Source organism: Pogona vitticeps, chromosome 6 (assembly GCF_051106095.1).
Source record: "Pogona vitticeps strain Pit_001003342236 chromosome 6, PviZW2.1, whole genome shotgun sequence".
In the NCBI taxonomy this organism is placed as follows: Eukaryota; Metazoa; Chordata; class Lepidosauria; order Squamata; family Agamidae; genus Pogona; species Pogona vitticeps.
The window spans coordinates 78023239-78045094 of NC_135788.1; the positions used below are offsets into that span (position 1 = coordinate 78023239).

General features: G+C 39.6%; 1 long non-coding RNA gene across 1 annotated transcript; it reads right to left on the reverse strand.

Annotated features, from left to right (window-relative positions):
- Positions 1–1782: 1782 nt before the first annotated feature.
- Positions 1783–15372, reverse strand: LOC140708380 (uncharacterized). The gene is made up of 3 exons (XR_013537453.1): positions 15246–15372; positions 4204–4323; positions 1783–1970 (listed from the first exon to the last, which is right to left on the reverse strand). It is a non-coding gene; the product is annotated as an uncharacterized LOC140708380 (long non-coding RNA).
- Between the last annotated feature and the right edge of the window lie 6484 nt (positions 15373–21856).

Genomic DNA, 21856 nt, shown 5'->3' on the forward strand with positions numbered 1-21856 from the left:
TCTCCAACTCTTCATGACTCCATGAGTCATGACTAAACAACAACGAAGTATATGTCCTTAATATTGAAAGTGTTCTTCTTCCAATATAGGATTAAAAACAACAACCAGAATCCATAAGCAGATGATAGCCTCAATTCAACCAGCTAAAATTACATAGAAATTTATAAGCTTTCTGATTCTCTTGACTCTTCCTCAGGTTAGATGGTATAAAAATATTAGTCGTTGGGTGGGAGAAAGCAGAAAGGTCTGCAAATTTGGCCAGAAGTCCTTGTAGTGAAAAGGCCTCATTAAACATAATTTTAAAATTGAGTTTAGGACCTGCATGAATCACTGATTGGTGTGCAAGTGTCAGATTATACCTAGCAAAGTATACTGTGATAAAGAAGTAACAGTGGGCTTCCTTTTCTGAAAACATGAAGCTGTCTTTAATTAAAGGATCAGCCTTAGGACATAGTCTTTGATCATTTGCCTCTTCTCAGTTTTTTTTAGTGTTGCAAAAATTTAATTACTCAGTTGACTAAAGCACTTTGCCCAATTAATTGAAAAGCAGCTATAAATTGGATTTCAGCATCACATAGAAAAAATATCTCTTTTAAAACATACTCAAATTAGCTTACTATTGGCAAAATAATAAATCTCATACATTTAATCCACCATACAATGAAGTACATGTATAAAGATATCCAATGTGATTTTAAAAAAATACTGAACAAATATAAAGTTTCTCCATAACATATCCCACAAAAGTAAACGGGAATGTCTTAATCTGTTTCCAGATAGAGAAGGAGGAAAATGATGGCAGACCTTCCTATGCAAACAATTCCATAATCTAAAAGACACATTGAAAAGGCCCTTTCCTAGGTCAATAGTGGGGTAAACTAAAGATAGTTAACATGTCATTAGAAATGGTATTCCCTGTTGCAAATTAGCTTGTGTTTGTTCTGTGACTAGCTATCAAAAGGCAAGTTAGGGATTAATTTTGCAAATCCGCATGCTCAGCAATGCAGCTTTGAAGGAACTATGTACCTGGAGCCAAAAAATGTTTTGTCAGCTTCTAATTGCAAAGCTGACATCTCGTATATTTGGATTCTCAATCTGCCCTCTGAGGAAGGCTAGAAACAGCAGATACCTAAGCATGTTAAGTTTCAGTAACAAGAGAAGGCTTCTTTTCAGCAACTAGTAATTATGCTTGTCACATTTAGGAAACACAAAGGTGGATGTGTCCTAATAAAGGAGTGGCTGCTTTAAATCTGAAGACCATTATTTTGTCTTGCTCAAAAATTTGCTTGGAAGAACACAGAATTATGTGCCAAAATGCTTCAGTACGTGAATCTCTGTCCCCCATGCTTGATGTTCTGCTATCTCCCTACTGATGCTGACATCACTTGTTTGTGAAATGATGTCTTAATGACTAATGCTGATAATTCTTTTTAACACTGCCCTATATGCCATGGTTCATGCCTATGTGCATTGATGCACACTCATATGGCATGCATAAATCCGGAAGATGCCAAACAAATGTTACGGTGTAGCTGGCCCATCAGCAGGGAATGAGTGTGCTGATCTGGATAATCAGATAAGTAGTCAGGCGAAAACAATTCTGAGATCAGACTGTCAAGGGATTTTGCTCTGTATGATATCAGGAAACCACAAGACCTTGAGATCTGCCTCAGTTAAAAATCCTTTATGATACTTAGTATCCTGTTTAATAAAAGAACTAAGAGACTGCTTAGTCCTTACCCTCCTTTTTATTTATTCTGTAAAGTGGGAATTGCTACTCACATTTTTGTACCATCTTCTGATAATTAGACATCACTGTAGGCCTACCTCTCAATTCGCTTTCATCACAGAATTGCCTGCTGATGTCAAAGGATGGTATTGGTCTAATCTGGGTTCTGATTTGCATTTTTGCATTTTAGCAGGCCAGTAATGGAAAGCGTAGTCTTTCTTTAAGATGAGAAAATCAAGACCTAGAATGAAATGAGACACTAATAGTGTAGTTTCAGAGAGGCAATGGGAAGTAGGGCCTCCCAAATGATAATGCAGCCTACACATATTATCTCCTCTCATCCTCAAATTTCTCACCTTGCAGTAACTTAAAACCTCAGTTTTAACAAGTTAAACAATAGAGTTAGGCATCCAAAGAGAGGGAAGAGCCAAGTTAATTAGAATGTTCATTAGAATGATGTGTAATCACAGGTAACAAACTTAAAACATAAAGGTTCTTACTCTGTGACTAACAGAAATAATTCTTTTCAAAACTGCTCTATATGCCATAGTTCATCCCAAGTCAGGATCTGACATCTGACCTAAACATGTTTCCCCAGTCTCATACGGACAGATGTTATCTGAGGAGGATCATAGTGTGCCTTAACCAGTAATGCACAGTTCGGTCTGTGGTTTTGTTTTCGGTTGTTAATACAACAGTTGTTTTGCTGGAGGTTTTTGTGCCTCCCAACATCATACAGTACTTAAGCTTCTAAATTCCTTCAGATAATGATTTCACTTGATCTTTTGCTAACCTATAAATTGCATTTTATATTAATGAAGGACACTTTTATTATAATGTATTTGGTTTTATGTTTAAATTAAATTACGAACACAGACTCTTACCTCATGGAACACGGAACAATTTCTGTGATGACAAGGAAAGATGCATGTGGAACATTCAGTCAGAGTAAGCAGCAACTGTCACTCTGACTGAAGGTTCCACATGAATCTCTCCTTGTCATCACAGAAGTTCTCTGTCACAATAATATTGCTGCTAGTGGTAGGTATGAGTCTTGCTTCCTTAGCAGTTGTTAGAGAAAATTACCACTACTATCTTATGGAACATTTCTTTGGAAGTTACAGTCTTGCCAGTATTACAATCCCAGGAGACGTGTGAATGGAAATGACATTCCAACTAGGTCATTTCCAACTATTTTTGGCCCAGCGATATGATCTTTTTGTGAGCTTACTGATTACAGTGGGTCAATAGGATGACGTTTTGGAACTGTGTGGATTTGAGTTGATTCTTTCATTCTTTTAAGTTCAGGATTTGAATCCTCTCTCAGCATCTCATTGCTTTGCTTCTTGAAGGTATCATTCCAATATATGTTTTCAAGGAATGAAAACTTGACACAATCTCCTGCAGCCAAATACAGTGGTGCCCCGCAAGACGGGCGCTCTGTTTGACGATGAAATTGCTTGACGTTGATGTTTTTGCGATTGCAAAAGCGATCGCAAAATGATGTTCCCTATGGGTGAATTTCGCTTTGTGATAATTGGTTCCCTGCTTCGAGAACTGATCATCGCAAAGCGATGATTTTTTAACAGCTGATTGGCGGTTTCAAAATGGCCGCCGGGTAAACAAAATGGCCACCCACTGTGTTTTCGCACGGATTCCTCTCTGCACAGGCAGCGAAAATGGCCACACTATGGAGGATCTTCGCTGGATGGTGAGTTTCAAGCCCCTAGGAATGCATTAATCTGCTTTTAATGCTTTTCTATGGGCTTTTAAAAATTGCATTACGACATTTTCGTTCTACAGCGATTTCGCTGGAACGAATTAACATTGTAATGTGAGGCACCACTGTACTGGCTTTACAATAGACTAAATCTTGACTTAGTTAGGAAAAAATAAAACAGCAGAAGGCTGAATGTGGATTTGCTTTGTCTCATGATCAAATTAAAGTGAGGCTCTGGGAATTAGGCTGCCCTAAACCAGCTGTTTAAAAGCACCCAAAAAAGCTTGATTGTTCATTAAATTCACTACCTTCCCAGAATCACAACTCACTCCTTTCAATAGCATCCCCTGGTCAACTCTCCAAGTAGCATTTTCAGGGGTTGGGCAGGTTGTTGAAAAAACAATGGGGCGAGAAGCCCAATTCAGTCAGTGCTTTTACATTTCCCCCAGGGTCTGAACATCACATCCACACCAATGAAACACCACCTACAGACATGCCCCCATCTCTACAAGAACATATCACAATTAGTTGCATAGGGGAAAAAACAGTTTGAATTGTTCCAGCTTGAAGAAATAAAAGCGCCTCCAGAGGCAAAGAAAAAAAAGGCACTTTGGGAGGAAAAAGTGCTGGATCAATTTCAATCAGCCTTTGTGCCATGCAGTCAGTAAAAAATATATTTCAAATTCACTCATTTTATAAAAGGAGCAAATCTCGCAATATTTGACCATATAGTGAGACTCTCAATTGCACATACCTTAAACTGAGCACTGCATGTTCAAAACTGTGTTATTCCAGCCAGATTTTGGTTTTTGAGTTAGTCTCAATATTGTTTTTCATTCTTTCTAACATATTTTATTGCAAACGTTTCAGGAGGCTGTGGTAAACACAAAAGTGATCAAAGTGCTGTCAATAAATAATACTCATCCATCCATTCAATTTCATTTCTATGCTGTCCTATTAGTGCACAGCATTATTCTGGACAGTTAACAATAAAAAATCTGATGACAAATTTAATCTTATAAAGAAAGTAGTATGTTTGTCCTGAAAGATCTGCAAAACAGCTGGAGACTGCAATACAAACTTTTGCACAGATACTATTGAGTTTCCAGCATAAAAGTGAAATAACATATCAATATATGTTTTTCTCAGAGCCCCTTTTATTGGTTCACTGTTTCTGAGAAATGTTCAAAACCAGGAAAAGCCACAAACAATGAATTAGGCATACACATTGATTCTCTAAATTAAATAACTGCATTGGCTCCATTTTGAAATTGTCTGAAAGATCGCTGAAATGGTAGGAATTACAAAGAAAAGATTTGTAATGGGTATGAGAGATTTCATAAATAACTGTATTGTTTATATGCCTCAAAATTGGTTTCTCCAAAACTCCAATCAGAACGACTGATAATTAGCTTTTAATACATCCTCAGCATAAGTATTTGTTTGCCTCTTCTGTTAAGTGCATACTGAATGAGTGCTAGAGGAGAGAGAGAGAGAGAGAGAGAGAGAGAGAGAGAGAGAGAGGCTTGTAAAGTAAGAATTTTGATGGGGAAAAGAGGGAGGACACTGGAGTGAAAGTGAGAATGGGTTTTTAACTTGGGCAAAGTAATAACTCTGGAGCCAACCTATGATAAGCAGAGACCATTGAAATGTATGCAATTCTCCTATCTGTTATAGCCTGGGACAATAAGGGAACATCATCCCATTATATTGTTCATTTCAGTGGCACTTGTACAGTTATGAAGATGGAGTACTCAGTATGCTTAAAACAAAACTGCAGCCTCCTCAATTTTTCTTCTCATTTAGAGATGCAATCAGTCTGGTGTTTATCTCTTTCTTAATGGACTAATGTATTTCTCTTTAAGCCATGGGTTATTCTGGAAAAGAGTAATTTGATTTCTTTTGCTCTCAGACGTCTGTCCTATTTAATATTCCCAGCAAAATATATTTTCCTTTGACTGAATTAACTAATTACATTCAAAACTATATTCTATGGGTATTATTTTTATAGTCCATGTTAGTTGTCTAGCACTTAGGGCAATAACTGGAAGCAAAATATGGATAATTTTCAGTATGTATTTTCAATTCCATGCAACAGATGCACAGTAAGCCTAGTCAACCAGGCACACTATTGCTTTGAAATGCACTTTCAAGTTGTTCAGTAAGCTTAAATCAGATTAGCACTTAATCATGTAAATGTACATAGTTGCAATGATGCAAAGAATGGTTTGTTCTGATACTACAACAGTGGCATCATATGATGCCAGTGGTGCAAATCTCCCAGGCTTTGCTGTCTATCTTCTGAAATCCTATTATGACAATTTATTGCAGATAAATCAGGCATTGGAACATCTTAGCTGGATTTGTAGTGGCTCAAGCCTCTAATACATATGTATTTTTCCTCTGTTTTGGCTTTCATCGCATTTCAAATTGAATCTGAGCTGCTGACTGACCCAGTCTCACCCAGTAAACTTCATGGCTAAGTGAGGATTTGAACTTTGAAGAAGAGAGGAAAGCCGGAATGGGAGAAAAGCAGAATATAAATGGAAAGATCTATACATCCATCATAAACAATAATAAACATCCCATCGTTCAATTCCCTTTTGATTTGGACAGTCATTCAGCACGCCTAAAAGAGTATCCCTTTCTGTCGCTTCCCATGTTTTCTCAGTATGCGCCTCTTGTTTCCATAGCTCTGCTTTCTTCCAAATTTGGAAGAGGAGGATGGATCCAGGACAGTAATCCAATTTTTAACATAACATTTTCTGACTGTAGTGGCTAAATAGCTCACTGGGTAACTCTTTAGACCAGTAGTGTCCAACCTTGGCCCTCCAGATGTTCTTAGACTGCAGCTCCCAGAAGCCTTCACCACCACCTCTGCTGGCCAGGATTTCTGGGAGTTGAAGTCCAAGAACATCTGGAGGGCCAAAGTTGGACACCACTGCTTTAGACCATGTATGTTACCTGGTATCATACTCAATAAAAGCAGTTCTGGAGTTAGTACAATTTCATTTAACTGTTGTTTAACATCTGATAATTTCTTTCATTAGATCTTCTATCTGGCTGAGATGCTTATTTACTTGCTAAAATCCTGTTGTTATTATATTTTGCATGGTAGCCTGCCATTCTTTATCTGATTTTTGTGCCCCTATTCCCGAATTTTGAGATTGGGCAGACAAAGTCCCCAACATTTGATATTTTAATTTTTCGGAGGCCATTTCAATCTTTTGAATGAGTAGGGTCTATATAAATAATACTATATCCTTGACCAAAGTGGCCAACCCTCAAATACCTTTTCTAAATTTCCACTATTTTATCAACAAACCCAACCCACAATCATAAACCTCCCCTAGGTTCTTCCTGCCATCCTTACACAAATATTATAGTATATAAATCAACTTTTAGCCCAACAATTTAAATTACACCTGTGTCGATATTATGAGAGTCCAACACAGTCCAGCCAAAAAAATATCCAGACTGAACAGCAGACACAGGGAGTCAGTCTCTCTAGTAAATATCCTTATAATCTGCCTAATGTTCTTTCCATTAACCCAAAAATTCAATAAAAGGAAAAAAAACTCCAGTCCTGGTTTTCCTAGCTCCTCTGTCTAGTCGGTTGCATCGTCTCAGTGATGATTCAGTCCAATTTCTTTCTTCCAAAAGCTTATTCCTCCTTCTCCAAAAACTCAGCAAGATTCTGTTATTAGAGTCCCACACAGTCTAGGGAGAAAGGTCCAGGCTAAACAGCATTCACAAAATTTCAGTCTCTTAAAGCCTGTTCAGTGGTATTTCACTCTGGGATTTTTTCCAGAAACAAAATATTTTTCTGTCTCACTGTTCTCTCTTTCAGCCTTGAACCAGCCTGCTGTTTAAGAATCGGTTTCATTCTTGAAGAAGCAGGCTGGTAAGCAAAACTCGCCGGTCCTTATCTTCTTTCAGCCAAGTATTTTTCACTCTAATTTCTTTTTCAGCTTAATAAAGTTTTTCATAAATCAAAAGCGTCAACTTACTTTGTTATTATATATTTTCAACATCATATTGCTTGTTCTCCTCTCCTCGGGAGGTGGGGGTGGAGTTGCTCACAGCTCTCTGCCAAAATGGCTCCCGCATCCGATCTGTGCTCAGGTGAATTTTCAGAGGGCAGAAATACCAGGTTGCTGCTCAGTCTTCTTCCTTCTGGTGCTCACCAACTGCTTCAGAGAGACCTCTCCTGGTCTCCCCTTCGATCCCCCATTTCTAGAGGCTACTTTCGTAATATTGGTCCCATAGTATACAATGTTCTCAAAGTCTTCTCATAACATACTTAATAAAAGTAATTTTGGTTCCAAATTAGATAATTTTGAGGTAATTTAATCGACAAACTTTGTATTTATATCAGTAATAACTGAAAAGATTCCTAACACATAACAGATGTTATCTAAAGCATTTTATACAGATTTTCTTCATATACTTGTTTAGCCATTTCTATCTCCACATTTTCTATCATTTCTATATCAATATCATATCTAATGTATGTTCATTAATTACTATTTGTTTTACCTCATCCTTATATCTAGTTTCAATTTACCTTAAGAACCACTGTGTTATGTCTTAACCCTGATTAGTGATCCCTTATTTCAATTTAATTCCTTTTTCTAATATATAGGATATGCCCCCTTACAATTCCAGAGGTTAGGTATACTGTATACAGTACATGCTTTCCACGTTGAAGGCCATCTTAATATTTTTGTCCTTTTTCATCTTTCTAAGTAACTCCTTCTTTTATTTGTCTTTTCACAATTCTTGTTTCTATCTCTCTAAAAATTCTGCCGTGCCTTGTGCCACCTGAGAACATTTTATATATTTGATCTATCGCTAATAGATCATCCAGGCTCTTTTTAATTACATCTGCTGATTCTCTCCCCTTATCTTCCCTTAGCACACCTAAAATTCTCCTTGGCTCCAGAGTTAGAGTTAAATCTCCTAGGTTTTCTTCCATAATTTCTTCCAGCCACTCTTTTGATTGGCATACATCATCCACCACCCTCTCATTTCCTTGTTCATTATTCCCTATCTCCTGTTGACTATAGTTCTTCTTCAACGTCTCCTTGAATAATTTCATGTCTTCGTTATGGAATTCCACTGTTTCTAAAATTGCTTGAAGGGTAGATTTTGTTTCATCCCAAAATTGTCCTTGTGGTGGCATTATGTCCCAGATATCAAATAATTGTATTCCAACTGAAAGTCGTCCAGATGCTTAAAGTAATCAGTCCAATTCCATCAATACTTGCTTCCATAGGTCCACTTTAATAGATTGATCATCTTTAGGGTTAAGCTTGAATCCAGTCTCAGACGTAGAGAGTTTTCCCAGGATACAGTTTAGAAGTTCCACTTTGACTGGATTGGGCTTTCCAGGGTTCATTTATCTGTAGTTCAGTTCTGTCCTCAAAAAGAAAGGGAATTCCAAACAGCCATAAAGTGTTCAAGGTCTTTTTGCCAGCACCTTAGATAGCTGTTACAAGTACAGTAGTATAAACAATTTTCCCAGAGTTGTTGCCAATGAGGTTTTCAGGAGAAAGATTCTTAAGTTTATAACTACAGAGTAATACCCAACTTCCTTCCTTGAAGTATAATTAAATGTCTAATTAAAATTCAATTTATTTTCCTTGTGTCTCCCTGCATCTCCTGCTCTCTCCAGATTCACCACTACTCAGTCAGTGTTGGGAAATAGAAGACACTATTTTCTGCTGTAGGAATTGTCTTGTCCAGGCATAGTAAAGCAATACAGTTAAAAATATTTCTCACCCAGTGGTAACACGATGTTAATTAGGCTGATTTATTGCTTCTCCATTGCTGGCTGCCAACGACTTGCAAGCAAGCTAGTTCAGCTGCTTGTTTCCGCCCGCTAGTTGATTTGAGAGTTTCCCGGATGCTTCGGGGTGGTTTTAACCCCCGGGGGTCCCATATAGGTCAGAATTCAGCCCAGGGGACAGAGCTCTGTCCTCCTGTTACTGTCTTGTCGCAGCATCAAGCCGGAAGTCTAAGCAGCCCATTTTTTAAGCAGGTAAAACGATGACTAGCCTTTCCAGTAATTATCATGCGTGGCTAGTCCAGAGCCTTCATATTGCTTTCAAAATATAACCACAAGCTATTGTTAACAGTTTTATTTCATTGTACTCTAAATGAGAGCTCAGAGACTGACGCATAGTCCATATTATCTCTTAATCTTAATGAAGGCCAGAATCTTTGCTGGTTGTCCTCTCATGAAGAACATTGTTCCGCTACTACTATTTATTCATGGCTTCAGGCCACATATGCCCTTGGTCAAATCTCATGTGGCCTTTCTCCTAATTTCAAATGTTCTCAGCAAGTTATCACCTTTCCAAAGGGGATATCTCCTATTTCCTGAACTTTATTGGTAGGAAGGAAGAGGGAGGGAGACAAGCAATGTACCTTACATTGCTCAGATATAGCAGTTTGAGTTCGCCTTAACTGCCATGTTTCCATCCAGTGAATTATGGGATCTATCATTTTCTGAGATATTTAGAATACTGTGCCAGAGAGCTTTCTGTATCCTCCTGTAAACTACAGCAGAGAATTCTGCTACAGATCTAAGGATTCCATAAGATAAATCCATAGCAAAACGTAACCCTTAAGAAAGAAAGAAATAGCTCCCATATTCTAATTGAAATAGAGTGTCTACTCTGAAAGAAGTGTTTCAAATTTGGAACAGTTCAGTTCACTCTCCACAGGATAGCAGTACCCAAGGGGCATATGTGGGGAGGGAGGCATGCAGAAATTCATACATGCACACACATATAAACGTGTACAATATGTCCAGTATACTCACGGTACATATTGCAGATACACTGCAAAATACCAGTTTTCTACAAATGCAATGGTCAATGAAATAAACAATACACTACAATTTTCAACCTGGGGCAGTATGTTCATGTTGTATGCCATTAGCTGTCAATGCCAAAACAATACATGTAGGACGGACCCTAAGGTGCCTGAAGGAGTAAATGAGCAAACACTCCAGCAATATTAAATAAAAGGTCAGGAAGCTCTCTAGCATTTTATTGTTTGCAGGAACCTCCACTAAGGACCTGGCCTTTGGAATAAAAGTAAATTGCAAAAGCCAGACACAAGATTTTTCTTCAATACATAGATGTTTTGCATTCTTAAATTTAACTGTGGATTTAAATTTAATTCCCCCCCCCCAAAAAAATGATTAATTGAGGAACTTCATTAATATGCCACTGTGTAAGTTTTTGATGACTAAATGAGGCAACTTTCTCTTTAAGACTCAATGTTATCTTTCCATGCTTGAAGCCGTTTAAACAGCCATATAAAGAGCCATATAAACAGGCATTTTCTACTTTGTTTTTTGTTGTTGTTTCAGCACAGAAAGGAGTGTCATGGCTCATGTAGCAGATTTGTGGAAGGAGAATTAAGTGAACAACAGTTCCCCCCACCTCAGCCCAAATAAATTTGTTATTAGGTGCAGTGCAGGCTTGGACAAGGCCTGCTTTCTACATGTGTATAGGAAGTGGAGTCATTTGGTGTTCTCAATGCTACATGTACATGGTTTTGTAAATTTGTAGTTATTGGACTGGAATAAAGAGATCAACGACTGGGTAAAATAATAAGAATATATCTTTGTGATATAAACCTGAATCATTATCACAATATTGATTAGGCATCCGTCAGTCTCGAGAGACTATGGTAACATTCTCTGAGTCGAGGACTTGGAACAGCATCTAGTGTGGCTGAGAAGACCGATTTGAGAGTGACAATCCCTTCCACACTGAAGACAAATACAATCTATACCCTGTCCAGCTCCCTGATTTTGCTGGTTTCAGGACTGCCTCTTTGCCTTGGCCTGCTGGACAAGGGTCTCTTCAAAATGGGAGAGGCCATGCTGCACCAACTGCCTCCAGGCTGAACGAATATAATCACAATATAATGTTGCATTATATATAATGCTGTATTACCATACATGATATATCTGTAGTTTCTTAAATTAAGCACTTTTTAAAATAAAAATTTTAAATCTATTTTGGAATGCTGTGATGTGTTTTTACAATTTTGAGCTAATATTCTCATAAATCTCCTTGTGTTCATTGAAGTACCTTTTTTTTGGTTTTGTCAGACTTCACTTTAGGCATGGATGCCAGTTTAAGGCACATTTTTAAGGAAAGAGAGTGGTCCCGGAAGGAGTTATAAAACCAGCAATCAAGCTCTAGTTTGTGTTGGATCAAGCAAGGCACTTGATGCTCTCCAGGGTGCTGAGATTCTAGCTGTCCCATGGGTCCCTCTTGAAATCCATTCCAAACAGGAACACTGTGTCACCGAGCAATAAAGTGCCATGTTCTCTAAATAATCCGGGTCCAAAATGTTTTTGAGCAATACTTGTAGGTTTGTCAGTAACCCCAGACAGACACATCAACTCAGTACTAAGCCTCCTATGTGCCAACGAGCCTACTGCCATTTCTACAGCTGCTCCTTGTACTCATCCAAATGAGGAACATCGTGGAAAAGGAGCAGGGATGCTTGAAAAGTCTAATACTTCTGCTGGATTGCTGTGAGAAGAATCAGAGCAGAAAGGATGATAATTTAACTAGGCTAGCCACTCACTCCCCCCTCCATCTCCTCTTGTCCTGTTCCAACAAACAAGCTATATAGCAACAGGCCTGGTAGCAAAGCAGCTTCATGGATGCAAGGGACCTATCAAGCTTCTGTCCTTTCCTCTGCTTCTTTCAGAAGGATTTTGATTCTGTTAAGGGTCATGTGAGTTGGAAAATAGCTGGGGCCTGGAAAAAGAGATGGTTCAACTCCCCTGCTCCTGAGCAGATAGATATGCTGCCATACCAAGATCCTGGTTGTCCTCTTTCCCTTTTTAACAAAGCACGAGGAAAGAAGGGGGATCTTGTATGGATCTCTTCTATCCAAGAAATCTCCATAGTACAGGAGTTAACAGCTGCTGACCAATCAATGTAAACTTGGCACTGTTTCAAACGGAGTATGTAAAAGAATAAAGAAGGATAGGAAAAGAGTATGGATGGGGAGGGTGATTGGCATGATTGGGTCCCCTCAAGAAGCCCAGTGAAACACTGAACTTGTTTCAATGGCCCATTGCTAGCAGGGTCTGATTCACATTCAAACCAAGCTCTGTGCTGCATACCTGCCTATAAGATAAGTACTGTATGAAGAAGACTTTTCCCCATATGGTTTTTTTACTGATGTATTTAGATAACAAGTAAGATAATAAGCTTACTCTCTTAGGAGATGAACAGTTCCATCAGAAAGAACAAGGCTTAGATGTTCATATCAGTGATTCTGAGGTAAGATGCTACCAAAATAAAAAAAAAACACAAACCAACAAAAACCCCAAACCTGATACAGTACCTTAATTAATGGTTCCTGTGAGTCCTAAAGCACCTGTCCATAAAAGATACTGTCCGTTGTGGCTCTGCATGATTCATTGCTATTTCTTCATTCTTGAAGCCTCTACTGAGGGTGGCTCATTTAATCATTCCTGCTGCAGAGGTGGGCCGGAACGATCTTTTAGAGAAGACCTTGTTTTGTTTCCCTTCAGAGCTCCAAGTCTTAAATGTGCCAAATGAGGCACACCTGGCAAAGTGACTTGGGCACAGGGGATGTTATCCGAAGAGGGGAGTCCCAAGGCTACCTATTCCCCATCACCACAAAGCTATCAATGAGGTATCTATTTAGGACTCTTCTCAGTTAGGGAGAGACCTATATGTTGGCATATGCAAAGAGCCCTTTTTCATGCACACCAATAGCAAGGATTGGGGGGGGAGTGGCTGCCATGCACACCACTATGATTTAGGATGACCCATGACATCCCTTCTATTTTTTAACTGTGAGTGGGAAGGAGTCATCTTACCTCCTCCCACCCTAACCAAGAATGGTTTCTGTCGTGGGCTATTTATTCTTAACTCAGGCACTTCAAAAGTAAGCTTTTTGCCTCCAGTATTAATGCAAAATGAAAGTATGCCCCACCTTTCCAGTGTTATGGAAATGGCCGTTTCCACTGGATGTAACTTCACAGAGGATCCGTTTCCATTTTCTTCACTGCATAGTTAAACTCAAGTCTAGCAAATCCCCCCAAAATCAGAAGTCATGGTTTGATAGGTGAAAACTAATCAAAGTTTGCCAATGCAGAACTTCGGGAGTGGGGGGTGGGGAAGAATTCCCAATAGAAAACAGACAAGTAAGCTACAAGGAAGAGTGGGGTGGAGGGAAAGCAGAGAAATGGCTGCAGTTCATATCTGACTCTCTAGATCAAAATAAGGGGGCTTAATTCTATACATTGGACCCTCAACTTACAGACGGCTCGACTTACAAACTTTTCGAGTTACAGACTTCTCTGGCTGCAAAATTTAGGTTCGACTTGCAGCCGGAGAATCAACCTACAGACCAGAAAAAAACCAAAATAGAACAAAAACGGCTGGTTACAGATTAACCAGTTTTCAATGCATTGCAGGTCAATGGAGCTTCGACTTACAGACTTTTCGACCTGCAGCCACCGCTGCAATACGGATTAATTCCGTAAGTAGAGGGTCCACTGTATAAACGCTTGCAAGACTGTACAGCAGATCTACAGCCAGTATAATGGAGTAGTTAGAGGGTTGGGCTGGGACTTGAAAGATCTTGGTTCAAATCCGTCACTGAGTCACAGAAACCATTGGGTGATCTTTGGCCAACCACTGTCCTTTTCACCCTGACGTATCCCACAGGGTAGGTTTGAGGATAACAGAAGGAGGTGAACCACCAGGTATGCCATTGTGAGATTATTGGAGGAAAGGCAGAATATCAATGTAACAAACAAATAACATTAGAATGCATGTTAAACCAGCCAAATTAGACATTGGGATGCCATTTTGTGAGGAATTGTATAAGATGAGAGATCAGTAGCTTCCCCTCATTGTGCATTTTCCTTTTTAGCAAACTGGCTTCAAGATATCCCCTTTCTAATATAAGCCTATACAAACTTATCTTTTATATCCTTGACCTAACCCATTTCTTCAACAGACACGGGATCTTGTTCTAAAACTGGTATTTTTCCTTGGTTGTCCTAATTTTGATCAACGCTTAATTTCTTAGTTGCTGTTCTTTGCTTCTTCCCGAGGGCTCTTTGCTTTTTCTTTTTTTAAAAAAAAGAAGGTAAAATGTATCTGTTAAATTTCCAGCAGTCCTAGAATATCAAATGAACCCTGCATCTGTTAAATCATACAATACATGACAGTCAGGCAGTTGCAAAGAAGCAGCAAGAAACTTTAAAGAACTATGAGAAATCACTGTGATATTATTTTGTTTGGGATGCAGTAGATAAGAGACATAGACCTCTGCTTTATGATCTATTTCGTCTGTGGTTGTATTTTCCCCCTTGCCTGTGAAATTTATAGCCTCTAAAAAGTAACAGTTATGACAGATCCACAATGTGCCTTACTTTGTCATTTAACACCATCTATCTACATGCCCATTTTCTTTAAGTGTTGCAAAACAAGCACAGTTCTCACCAGTATGTAGTTCATACATGGTCTATTTTCTTGTACACTACAGGTATTCCTAAGACACAATAGAGATGGATTGCATTGGGCCAACCGGTGCCATAGATGATGTATTTTGTTCTCATTGCTACACTGGACAGTGTCCTGCCAATGTCTGGTAGAACAAAAGACTCTAGTTGTAAATCTTCCCACAAACTCCGCTTTGCCATTGTACAAGCTAGAGACCACTCTATTGAAACTAATAGCTCCCACAGTCCCACAAGGAGACATTGTATACCTCTTTGCAAAAGCTCTGCAACAGCCCAACAAGGTCAACAACAATAAGGTAGATTCTGGCCAGTGTCTAGAAGTGAAGAAGTTTCCACTGGAGATAATATCTAAGAACAAAGAAGAGTGATGTAGAAGTAAGCAAAGGGTTTTGCTCCTGGACACAGTTAGAGTGGGCAAATAAATCTCCTGTCTGCCTGTGGTGACCTCAGTTGTTACATATCAAGCCTGCTCCTATCTGCATGTAGCCCAGAAAGAGACTCTTTAGTTGAGAGCAGTTTCTTTACTGAGGGAACCACTAATAATTATCTCCTTTTGCTATGTGTATTACATCTTGCTGTCAGCACAGAGTAGAAGCTCTGAAAATGACAGGCACAGCTGACTAACTGAAGGAACTATTCTGTACTCCTGTGTTATATAGTGCTTGACCCACACTATTTCCCCCACCCACTTCTGCCCAGGCAGGACCAGGACTCTTTAATATATATAGGGTAGGTGGCCGCTAAATTAAACCATTGAAACCAAGAAACCCAGAAAGTAGACATGTAAACAGGTATCCCATACTTACTTGTCATCTCCGTCAGCTGATTTCATTCTGAGGAGTGAAACATGTTACAGAGTCGCTTTATTTTTTTTCATCCAGCACAAGATTTCTGAACCCTCTCATCAGGGACCTTGGCTTCAGCCATTTCCAATCAAACTAAACAAGATAAACCCATCTGCATTTAGAAAGTGATAGCACATTGTTATCCTGAGTAATCTGATTTGCCAACAAAGCTTCCTGTGGGACGTGATGGCGCTGCGGGCTAAACCGCAGAAGCCTGTGCTGCAGGATCAGAAGACCAAGCAGTTGTAAGATCGAATCCACATGACGGAGTGAGCGCCCATCACTTGTCCCAGCTCCCGCCAACCTAGCGGTTCAAAAGCATGCAAATGCAAGTAGATAAATAGGGACCACTTCGGTGGGAAGGTAACAGCGTTCCGTGTCTAAGTCGCACTGGCCATGTGACCATGGAAGATTGTCTTCGGACAAACGCTGGCTCTATGGCTTGGAACCAGGGATGAGCACCACCCCCTAGAGTCGAACACGACTGGACAAATATTGTCAAGGGGAACCTTTACCTTTACCTTCCTGTGACATACCACAAACACAGCTGATTTCAACAATATGGAAAGTGAGGAAAGCTCATGAATCATGACAATGATTCTAGTTTTCTAGCATTCAAGGCATCTACTGTTGTACCAACTCTTCCTGTAGGCTCCAAACTGACCTTTTTGTAAGAAGAACTGACTAGTATAGAATGTTCAGCAAATAAAGCTTTGTATTTGAGCTTTGCTTTAAATGTCTTTATCTTGGTGCTGCAGGACCTGATGACTAACTTGTATAACAAGCTTGAGTATCTTGAGAATAAATGTTGTCTGCTTTCACTTTCACTTATTCCTGAAACCCAAGTGCAGAGGCATGTTTACTCTCCTGGCAAACTGGATTGAGGAAAACTGCACTGACATATGAGTCATAAACCAAGATACTGAGCAGTCCTCAGTCCTGAGCAGGTCAGAAATGTGATACTTTTAAAACACCCGGCCACTCACAGCAAGATTATGTATCTCTTAAACATTTTTGGATTAATACAGCTGTTGGAATAATAACAACCTTACATATTTTGTAATACTGAGTGTAAGTGAGAAAGAGTCTCTTTTTAGGACCTAAAAGGGATCATTTCCTCTCTTCCCACTGACCAATTAGCAGATTTCCTTTTTCTGGGCTTGAGGTTTACACCTCCCCTCTTCCTTCTTGTTTCTACTTCCAACAGTGTGTTTATCTTGCCTTCTTTCCCCAAACATAGCCAAGGGTAGACATATAAAACTCTGCTCCTGCTCTTCGCTATGCAGCTGCAGTGGTGAAATGAGCATGCCACATGCTTAAAGGCTAGAATTTCTTATTTTCTGTTCTTCTTTTCTCTTATTCTTATTCTAACTGAAGCTTAACTATGAGTAAAAATTGCTTTTTAAATTCTTTGCACCTTAAGCTAGTTGTATAGTGAGTTGTTATATACAAAAGGGGGCTGGGTTGGAGGCTGGGATTTTAGCTATACTCTCTCCATATTTCCCAGTACTGTAGCTGGTTTATTTTGTACTTTAATTCCAGAAATGCAACAAATGATCAAAAATCCAGGTTCACAAGTATGTTTTGCCAGACTTTTTAAGTTTGAGACAGATCCCTTTTGAGGATCTACTGGGGTTATTCTCTCCAGATTGGGGGTAGGAATGAAGTAGCTCTTGACATCTTGAATTTTTGTCTCTCTCCAAAATGACAAACTGTGACCTCCTAGCAGGTTCTGGGGATGCAATTTACCTTTAAACTAAATTCCAAACCTTTACACCCATATGTATATCAATATATTGGTAGAAGTATGTCACAGTTGGGGGAGAGCCTCAGCCAGTATATTACTGGCGAGTAAATTTTTTTTAATTCCATGGGAAGATACATTGAAACGTTGGTATGCCAATGTCACCCGGAGGGGTGATCACCACTACTGCTGTGCAGATATCCCACGCCTATTGTGTGCAATGCATTTCTGCAGGAGCAGCCAGTGCAACCGAGGGCACTTTCCTAAACAGAACCCCCTTCCCAATCAACGGTCCCTCTAATTTCCAACCCCTTGTGTGCGAGTCTGCCCCCACCACACATGGGGTTCCATTGCAATTGGAAAAAAAGGGGCTGGAAACAATCATTGTGGGTCCACAGGGAAGGAGGAAAGTGGTCCAGAATCGCCCCTTGAAGCAGAAGAGAAAATAAACTGGTACCATGGTGTAGCCTGTCATAACAATTCAAATAGGAGGAAATAAATCAGTACTGCTAAAAGTTCTTGGGACAATTGTCCCAGGATATAAACTACGTGACCATGATTTAGTACAAGAGAGGTATGGAAAGTATTGGAAGAACTAGAAAACATTTCCCTCATGTGACCAGGGCCAGGGAGTCAAAATTGGAGTTAAAATCTTTGTACCTCAAGAAGGGTGAATGCTAGCAGCACATCACAGACTAATCAATGTGAAAACCTATAAAGTCCCTGTCCAGGAGGGGGAAACAGAAATTCCTGAATCTCATGATCATTATCACTTACTTGATTCCAATGATTCATAAAAGGACAGACTTGCAGAAAAGAAGGAAATTAAACTCCTGGAACCTGATGCTTGCTCTTTATTGTAATTTTGTTGTGCAAGGTCATCACTATAATTTCTAAAATAACCCTGGAAGTCGTGTTGGTCCCTGTAGCTATTTTGAGTTGGGGAGTTTCTCTCCTGCACCCATGATGGCTCTCCTTGAATTCCATTGAAACCTTGCATAATTCTAGCTCCCATGTGGGAAGCTGTGTGGAAAGTAGGGGCCTGCCTACATGGGTTCTTTTGAAGTGGGCTGATGCAAGCTAAATACAGTTGTTTGGGGTTGGTTAGAGTGTGATATGCTATTCGGTGCGATCCTCACATCCAAATAACATATTTTACCTCAAGCAATCCCATTTGGTCCAGATCATTCCAGACGGAATTCCCAATATTATGAAGCAGCTAAATGATGAAGGGGCTGGGGAGATTATTTTTTTAAGACTCTAGGAGACCACTGCTGATGTGCTGCATAAAATAAAAAATATATATCAGTTGCAGACAGTTTCTCAACCAGCCCATCAGAGAAGCCAAATATTTTTTTAAAATATTTTGTAAGTGATGCAACACATCGGTGATCTATAGTCCAAATCTTTTTTTTTAAATTCCCCTGCACTCCACTGATGAGCAGAGAAAGTGTTCAATTTGCCAGTATCTTGCAATTTGCCAGTATCTTGAACTGGCTCACCTATTGAGCCACTTCATGATATCAGAAATTCCAACTGGAAGGAGCCTTGACAGCCAGAAGGCTTGCTTCTGGTCTGTTTCCAGCTATTTATTTGTTTATTTGATTTTTTTATCCCATCCAGTTAATGGCCCAGACACTACTTTGGGTGGCTCCCAGTAAAAGAAGATAAACATAAGCATACAATAAAACTACAATAATAACCTAATAGAATAACACACAAAAACTACATTTATGAGTATGAAATTACTAATACAAAAACACACGCACTGGAAATAAACCAAACCAAACTGATCCTACCTGTACAAAAAAGTAGAAGCCCCTGACAGGGGCTCAGAAATGTGTGGGTAGGAACATTCTGGGGAAAATTTGTTTTGCTCCAGCAATTATGTTGTGTGACTGCTGGAAAAAAAGAGGGAATCAACCTGTTTCTGCAGCAAACCAGACTAAATGCCAGTCTGAATGCACCCTCCGAGAAACTTCTAAATCTCAACCTCGTCCAATTCCACTTAAGTTTATTAGCTATCCTGACTTAAGGAACCACACATGCAGGCTCTTGCTTTGTGATGGGTTATTTTCTGTATTATTTTTACTTATATAGTATGTGTAGTTTCTCTGTTTATAAAAATGATAGCCAAGGACAAATGGGACTCTTCTTTCTTTTTGCAAGCCATTTTAAATTCATTCTGTTTTGCCTAAATCATAAAAGAACAAGAAAAACTAAAGCATACAAATTGAGAAAATAATATACTCCCAAATGCAAAACTATGAATAAATCATCAAAATTTTAGAAAGTGGAGAAGGAAGGGTCGGGAATAGAACAGCTTCATTTTTAAAGTCTAGAGTAAAAAAAAAAAAACAACCCAATCAACCAATAATGTAGACATAGATGTCCATGAAATATTATCAGATATCCAGCTAGGCATCCATGTGCGGTTGCTGCCTATTTGCCACATGTTGAGATATAAAGCCTACAGTCCATTGGTTAGTGGAAAGTCGACATGTGCCCTAGAGTCATAGAGTTGGAAGAGACCACTGAGGCCATCCAGTCCAACTCCCTGCCATGCGGGAACATCCATCAAAGTACTCCCAACAGATGGCCATCCAGCATTTGCTTAAAAATCTCTAAAGAAGGAGACTCCACCACCCTTCATGGCACCCCTTCCACTGCTAGACAGCTCTGACTGTCAGGAAGTTCTTCCTAATGTTCAGATGGAATCTCTTTTTCTGTAGTTTTAAACTATTGCTCCATGTCCTAGTCTCTGGAGCCCTGGAAAACAAACCTGTCCCCTCTCCAACATGACATCCTTGCCAATATTTAAACATGGCTATCATGTCATCTTCAACCTTTTTGTAAGGCTAAACATTCACAACTCCCTAAGCCGCTCCTCGTAGGACATTGCTTCCAGACCTTTAAACATTTTAGTCGCCCTCCTCTGGACACGTTCCAGGTTGGCAACATCCTTTTTGAATTGAGGTGCCCATAATTGGACACAATACTCCAGGTGAGGTCTGACCAAAGCAGAATAGAGTGGTACTATCATTTCCCTTGATCTAGACACTATACCCCTATTGATGCAACCAAGAATCACATTGGCTTTCTTGACAGCCGCATCACACTGATGACTCTTGTTCAGTTTGTGGTCTACCAAGACTCCTAGATCCCTTTCATAGGTACTGTTGTCTAGCCAGGTATCTTCCATCCTATATCTGTGCAGTTCATTTTTTCTGCCTAGCTGTAGGACCTTACATTTCTCCCTGTTGAAATTCATTTTGTTAGTTTTGGCCCAGGACCCTAATCTGTCAAGGTCATTTTGAATTTTAATCCTGTCCTCTGGGGAATTAGCAACCCTTCCCAATTTGTTATCATCTGCAAATTTAATCAGCATACTCTCTATTCCTTCATCCAAGTCATTGATAAAGATGTTGAATAACATGGGACCCAGAACAGAACCCTGGGGCACGCCACTAGTCACCTCTTTCCAGGACAAAGGGGAGCCATTTGTGATCACCCTTTGGGTTCGGTCAGTCAACCAATTACAAATCCACCTAATAGTAGCACTATCTATCCCACATTCTACTAGCTTCTTTGCAAGAATATCATGAGGAATCTTGTCAAAGGCCTTACTGAAATCAAGATATGCTACATCCACAGTGCTTCCTTCATCCACCAGGCCTGTAACTCTATTAAAAAAAAGAGATCAAATTAGTGTGGCATGACTTGTTTTTGAGAAACCCGTGTTGACTTCTAGTAATGACAGCATTGCTTTCTAAGTAATTACAAACGGTGTGCTTAATTATCTTCTCTAGAATCTTTCCAGGAATTGTCAGACTGATGGGGCGATAATTATTTGGTCTTCTTTTTCCCCCCTTTTGAAGATAGGGACATTTGACCTCCTCCAATCTGTGGAGACTTCCTCTGTTCTCCAGTAATTGTCAAAGATTATTGCCAATGGCTCTGATATTACTTCTGCCAGGTCTTTTAATATCCTTGGATGTAATTCATCTGGCCCAGGAGACCTAAATTCATCCAAGGTAACCAGGTACAGTGGTGCCTCGCTTAATGATGTTAATTCATTCCAGTGAACTCGCTGTAGAGCGAAAATGTCGTAAAGCGAAATAAAAAAGCCAATTGAAACACATTGAGAACTGTTCAATGCGTTCCAATGGGCTGAAAAACTCACCGTCCAGCGAAGATCCTCCACAGAGGCAGCCATTTTTTGTGCCTGTAGAGCGAGGAATCCATCCAAAAACACAGCGGGGAGCCATTT